Raw genomic sequence first — 7,374 nt, forward strand, 5'->3', positions numbered from 1 at the left:
AACTAGTATTACAAGGGAATTTCCTCAGTAGGCTTGTAGCAGAAAGACCCTAAGTGACTCCATAATATCTGCCTTTTAGTGTTGTCACCTTTTCTTTATAATTCTTTTCTCTTAAGATCTGTGACTTGACTCTAGCTACTAGAATATGGCAAATGTAAAAGAATGGAGCAGACATAATTAATTCAGTTAATTCAGAGTCAATCAAAAGGAGGATTATGCTAGGCCAACTTGGTCTGATCACGTGAACTCCCTTCAAGGAGGCCTGAGCCTTCTCTGAAGTGACATTCTCCTTGAAGGCCTCCTAAACTAAGCGGCCACATCGAGGAAGTCTACGTGGCCACGAACAAGGAACAGCCTTGCTCTAGGCTGAATATTTGTGTACCCACTCACCGAAACTCATGTGTTAAATCTTAATGTTCAACGTGATAGTATTTAGAAGTGGGGGATTTGGGAAGTGATTAAATCATGAAGGTGGAGCCCTCATGAATGGGATTAGTGTCCTTATAAAGGAGGGCTGTGAGAACTCCCTTGGCCCTGCACCAAGCAGGAAGACCAGCATCCATGAACCAAGTAGCAGGCCGTCGCTGGACACTGAATCTGCCTGTGCCTTCATTTGGGACTCCCCAACCTCCAGTACTGTGAAAAATAAAACGTTTTTTTCATAAGCCTATGGTATTTTGTTAGAGCAGCCCAAAAGGACTAGGACAAGTGTCTGGGAACGCTTCGGACCTAAGCCTCCAACTAGCCGAAAACTAGCAAAGAGCTGTGGAAATGAATCCAGTCATACAGTCACAAGGAAATTCTCTTAAAAACAAATGCAATGGGCTTGGAAGCAGATTCTTCCCCATCGAAGCACCAAAATAAGGAAGCGCAGTCTAGCGGACACCTTGGGTACAGCCTTGTGAGAACCTGAACAAAGGACCAAGCTAAGCCATTGCTCAGCTTCTGACCCATAAAAATGTGAGATACATGTGTGTGGCTTTAAGACACTGTGTTGATGGTGATCTGTTGTAAACAGCAAGAGCAAACTAAGAGACTGATAAAAGATATACAATTTAAAAAACCCCACTATCTACATAGTTCTAGAAAACTAGTTTTACATTTTGCAATTTCAAGAAGACATGAACACTCACTATCCTCGCATTTACTCAACGTCATTCTTGTAGTAGGAAAGAAAAAAAATGAAAGCTCTAGGAATTGGAAAGAAACGAAAATGCCACTATTTATAGATGATATGTCGCTGCATGCCCCAAATACAAAGAATCTGCAGATAAGACCCTCTACTAAACTTATGGGGAATAAGCTTAGGCAAATAAAAGACTAGTTGTTTGGAAAAATCAGTATAAGAAATGTCTTTCCTTACAAGCTATTGGCAGATTCAATGCAATTCCAATGAGAAACGGCTTTGGAGAGCTTGCCAAGTTGATTAAAGAAGACCTATGGAGCCCTTCCTTCCTTCTTTCTCATCCCCAACAGTTTAGTTCCCAGTCCTACAAACAGAGGCATGGAGTTGTGGGGGTCCAGAGTGAGGTGCTGGAGCTTAGGCAGAATGGGGAAGACATTACGTGTGGGATAATCACCCTGCACAGTGTTGGAGCTCAAGTGAGAGCATCCCTGAAAAATGAATGATATAGAATAATGAAGTATCACAGACTGGACAGGGTGAGGAGGCATCTGCACAGGGGAAGAATAGCCCAGCGTGGTTTTCAGAACCTGCAGGGGGGCAAACCGTCTGCAGAAGAGGTGGCCTGGCACAGGGTGTCTGAGAAAGGAGATATGTACATGTCTCAAAGTACTTCCGCACAAAATACTAAATAATTGCAAAGTGGAAAGTTAACATTCCAGGCGAGAAACCTGGCAGATACTACCTCCGGTGGCCAACATTAACCTCACCAGTATTGGGACAAATCAGCATTGTAGGTCACACGATAGGATGCAATGAAAAGAGTAGGTTGTAGTGATACTCTTGCTAAAAATCTATGATCTGAATTTTACCGTAAGGAAACCTGAGAAAAATCCACATTGAAAGACATTCCACATTACTGGAATTTACTTGTCAAAAGGTTAAAAGTCATGAAAGTCAAGGCAAGACAAAGGAACTGTTCTAGAGTGAAAGAGACTAAGAAACACAACTGAATTCAATACATGGCTCTGAACAGGACCTTCCTTGGTATTACGTATGCTACAGATAAGTGACCAAACTTAAGAATTATGAGGAATAAATGATGGAATTATACTGAACCCTTGAACAAAAGAGTTTTAATGGGGCACTGACTACACATAGATTTTTATTCAGTACTGGAAATGTATTTTCTTTTATAATTTTCTTCATGGAATTTTTTTCTGTAGCTTACTTTAAGAATATAGTACTATACATATCATATACAAAAAAATCATTGGTAGTAGCAGCGGTTAAGTTTTTGGGGGTCAAAATTTGTTCATGGCTTTTTGACTGTGGGGGGCAGGGGTCAGAGCCTTTAACCCCAATGTTCAAGTGACAAGTGTGTTAATGTTCTGATTGTGAAGGTTGTATGGTAGTTATGTGGAATGTAATGACTTGTAGGATTTAAATTCTACAGGAATCAAGCATCCCATTAGCAACTTACTTGCAAATGGCTCTGGGGCGGGGGGGAGTTCTTTTTTTGTTTCTCTATTTTTTGTTTTCTCTAAATTTGTTTCCAAAAAGCAAATCAAGAATAACTAAATAGAAAAGGTGAAAAGCCTTAAGCAAATCTTATTTCTCCATGTGGAAAGAGCTATGAATCAGTGTTGACTATTAAAATTATAAATAGGTTTTATGGCACTATAAAAAATTGTAATATGTAAAAACATTGGCAATAGCCATAGCAGGAATACATCAAACTAACATCTGAATCTTTAAGCCCACATTTAGTGATAAAAATTGGAAAATACAAAAAAGCCATCCATGGACACTACTGTAGTATTCATGACAACTTGGTTGTTTTCATGCTGTTCAAAACAGCAGGGAGTGGAACAGTCTGATGTCTGTCAAACCCTCTAGTGCTGGTTTCCACGTAAAAATGTGCTTAAAAGTTAATGAGATGCCAAGAAATATTGTTTAAAATATACACATTTTCATTACAAACATATGACACAAAAACATTTTCCTTTAATCAAGATTTTTCCATATAGTGTGATGAATTGGGAAACAATGACAATGTTTTGTAAGCACCCAGTAAATTGTTTCTATTTATTTTTCAAATCAGATAATTTTTGTTCGAAATCTGTACATATTTTCGTGACACTTTCCATACTGGATCTTGATTTAGAATTGAATCATCAGTAGATACTAAAGGAGATCTATAGGGTCCTCGTTCAAATTCCGTAGCAGCTGAAAAGGAAAAGAAAGAATTATCTTCTGTCTCCAAAATACTTTTCACTACAATTCCTTAAAAAAAGAAAGAACGAAAAGAAAAGAAAAAGAAAAGAAATTTGGGGTCTTTATGAAAAGGTGTTAAGAAAATTGAAAAATACGTCCAACTGCAATATGAAACCCAAGATTAGTATTAAATATATTTTGCTCAGGGTTGCACACTGAATTGCTATTGTGGATGAATATCAGTTTCTGGTTTTTTTATTACAAGGTGAAATTACAAGATGAGGACATAGTCCACCCTGAACAATCATAAACTATAAACTGAAAAGTCAAACAGGCATTTCCAAACATTTCTGAACAGGACCTTCCTTTATATACAGATGTGACAGGTATAAGACACAGCACTACTGGAACATACAGATGGGACATCCTAGTTTTGCGTCAATATTGTCTGCTTTTTGTGAAGGTGATATGTAAGCTGACACCTGAAGGACAAAATAGTATGCTAGGTAGAGGGAAGAAGCACATAGAAAGAGCTAGATGTGAGGAAGAACACGTGCAATTATGAGTAGTTTAGTTTGACAAGGTGCTAGAGCAAAGAAGCAGAGTAGGGCAAACAGTGAGACAAGGCTGAATAATCTGGCAAGAAGCAAACTGATTTGGGTGTTTTCATTCCATGAAAAGGAATTTGAAGTTTTACCCAAGGGCAAAAGCAATGACAAAGTCAATGAGTGAAGATTGAAACCCGTTACCTGTCAAGTGACAGCTATATGACCTCTACTTAACCAAGCATTACCAAGACGACTTTGGCTTTTTGGGTCTTCTATCACTAGCGGAAACAATTTGATAAAGCACACCTTTTCTGAGACTTGTGCAGGTTGACAGTTCCATAGGGATGGCACCAGTGAAGGAAGATTATCGCCAGAAATAATAACAGATATATAGACTTAGGGAGATTGAAAAAACTTCTTTAACGTTTATTTAGTTTTGAGAGAGAGACAAACCACAAGCGGGCAGGGGCACAGAGAGAGGGAGACCCAGAATCTGAAGCAGGCTCCAGGCTCCGAGCTTTCAGCACAGAGCCCTCTGTAGGGTCTGAACCCACCTGAGCTGAAATCAGTCGCCCAACCGACTGAGCCACCTGGGTGCCCCTAGACATTTGGGAGATTTTAAAAGAGCTATGAAACATGAGGACTAAATGAGGAAGAAGTGTGTTCTTCATTACGCTCATGCTTTTACATTTTTTATTAGATATGTACCAAAAAAATTGTGAATGCAGTATCCATTATCCAAACAATGGAAAGGGATGCAATTTACTACTTATAGTTTATTTCAGAAATCAATAATATCTAACTTCATACATTTTTGGCAACATACCTTCTGGTGCTCTGGTACTCCTTTCTCCATCTCCCGCTTCATCTGAAATAAGTCAAATATTATTTAGAATGTGTAAGGTAAACAAAAGACATTGTAGAAATTACATATAGCTTACGACATGTGGTCTTGAATCAATACTTGTAGAGATTAAACCAAACTTAGGCATTGCTTACATAGAAAGACAATCATATGAATAAAATAAATTCCTACCTATTTTATGTTAGTTTTAGATAATTGAGAACAGATACATATATATACACACACACACGTATATATGTGTGTATATATCTTTGTGTATATACATACATATATAATATGTGAATATTATATATATAATGCCATTTAAGTGAATCTGATAAAAAGCACAATTAATATTGATATAATGAATGTGTATAATCTCTGAAAGGTGACGTTTGATCTTACTGGTACAAAAAAGTTTAAAAAAGAATCATATTGTATACTGAATTATTACTTGTAAATGATTAGAAAACCTGCCATTTATGAAAGTTTAATCAGTTTTTTACCTTATTGAATTGTTCCTTAAATTGGGCTTTCCATTCTTTCATTTTTAGAAAAACAAAATTTGAAGGAATGCTTTTGATATTAATTTTTCAGGAGTGACTCTTAAATACATATAAAATGAAGAAGGTGGGACTGTCATACTGTCTTGTGGAAAATCTACTGGCAAAAATTTGAGTAATAATATTTTGCTATCTGTATTATGACTAAAACACTTTTTTTCACATGCACACAAAGATTTCAGAAAATCTCTTTGAAGAAAGGAAAAATAGAAGGTTACAACAGTTTTCAAATTTAGCTTCTGATTTATAACTTTCTCAATTAGAGATAAAGAAAACAATATAAAATTTTCAATTGTAACTTTGTTTCCTTTGTCCAAATTAGGACCAAGTTTGGAAACACTTGACTTATTAAAGTTATGGTTATCTACTTATGAAATGTGTACGAATATTTCCAACTACAGTTGTCCCTTGAATAACACAGGGTTTGCGGTGCAAAAACCTGCATATAATTTTTCATCCCCCCAAAACTTAATTACTAATAGCCTACTGTTGACTGGAAGCCTTACCGGTAACATAAAACAGTTGATTCGTACATGTTTTGTACAGTGGAATAAGCCAGGGCAAAAAAATGACACTGAAAAAAACAGAAGGAAGAGGAAATACACTTACAGTACTATACAGTATCCAAAAATAATCCATGTGTAAGTAAATAGACCCGCACAGTTCGAAACCATGTTGGTCAAGGGTCAACTGTATATTACAACTGTTCCTATCTACAATGTTCTTATTTAGATCTTTCTTATACAAGGTAGCCTCTCCCTGAATGCCCCAAACGGGCTCCAAAAGAGCGTACTGAACATAATCAACACTGGTGATAAGGATTCCAATGTCTTTACAAATGTAGGTGTGAGGACAAATGTTTTGGCTGACATGTTTCCCAATATTTTCAGAGACTGTTTTCCCTAATACCTATCTTTAATTGAAGTATAGTTGACAGACAATGTTACACTCATTTCAGTATACAAATTCAGATTGGACAATTGTAGACACTATGCTATGCTCACTACCGTATGTGTAGTTACCCTCTGTCACCATACAACATTAATACAATATTATTGACGATATTTCATATACTGTATTCTTCATTCCTGTGACTTACCTATTTTATAACTGGAATTTGTACCTCTTCCTCCTCTTCACCTATTTTGTCCTTACTTTCTACCCACCTCCCCTCTACCAACCACCAATGTGTCCTCTGTAGTTATGATTCTGTTTGTTGACTTGTTTGGTTTTTTTTTATTCCACATCTAAGTGAAATCAGATGGTATTTATTTGTCATTCTCCGATTTATTTCACCTCGCATAATACCCTCTAGGTCTATCAATTTTGTCACAAATGGCAAGATCTCATTCTTTTTGTTTTTTTTTTAATTTTACCACAAATTTATTTTTTTTATATATGAAATTTATTGACAAATTGGTTTCCATACAACAACCAGTGCTCATCCCAAAAGGTGCCCTCCTCAATACCCATCATCCATCCTCTCCTCCCTCCCACCCCCCATCAACCCTCAGTTTGTTCTCAGTTTTTAACAGTCTCTTATGCTTTGGCTCTCTCCCACTCAAACCTCTTTTTTTCCTTCCCCTCCCCCATGGGTTCCTGTTAAGTTTCTCAGGATCCACATAAGAGTGAAACCATATGGTGTCTGTCTTTCTCTGTATGGCTTATTTCACTTAGCATCACACTCTCCAGTTCCATCCACGTTGCTACAAAAGGCCATATTTCATTTTTTCTCATTGCCACGTGTATTCCATTGTGTATATAAACCACAATTTCTTTATCCATTCATCAGTTGATGGACATTTAGGCTCTTTCCATACTTTGGCTATTGTTGAGAGTGCTGTTATGAACATTGGGGTACAAGTGCCCCAAGGCATCAGCACTCCTGTATCCCTTGGATAAATTCCTAGCAGTGCTATTGCTGGATCATAGGATAGGTCTATTTTTAATTTCCTGAGGAACCTCCACACTGCTTTCCAGAGCAGCTGCACCAATTTGCATTCCCAACAGCAGTGCAAGAGGGTTCCCGTTTCTCCACATCCTCTCCAGCATCTATAGTCTCCTGATTTGTTCATTTTG

At 37.3% G+C, this 7,374-nt stretch overlaps 1 long non-coding RNA gene across 1 annotated transcript; it reads right to left on the bottom strand.

Moving 5' to 3' along the window:
* Positions 1-3,113: 3,113 nt before the first annotated feature.
* On the bottom strand, positions 3,114-6,650 carry LOC123381335. Its single transcript, XR_006588226.1, has 3 exons — positions 5,802-6,650; positions 4,715-4,756; positions 3,114-3,352 (listed from the first exon to the last, which is right to left on the bottom strand). It is a non-coding gene; the product is annotated as an uncharacterized LOC123381335 (long non-coding RNA).
* Between the last annotated feature and the right edge of the window lie 724 nt (positions 6,651-7,374).

This window comes from Felis catus, chromosome D3 (assembly GCF_018350175.1).
Source record: "Felis catus isolate Fca126 chromosome D3, F.catus_Fca126_mat1.0, whole genome shotgun sequence".
In the NCBI taxonomy this organism is placed as follows: Eukaryota; Metazoa; Chordata; class Mammalia; order Carnivora; family Felidae; genus Felis; species Felis catus.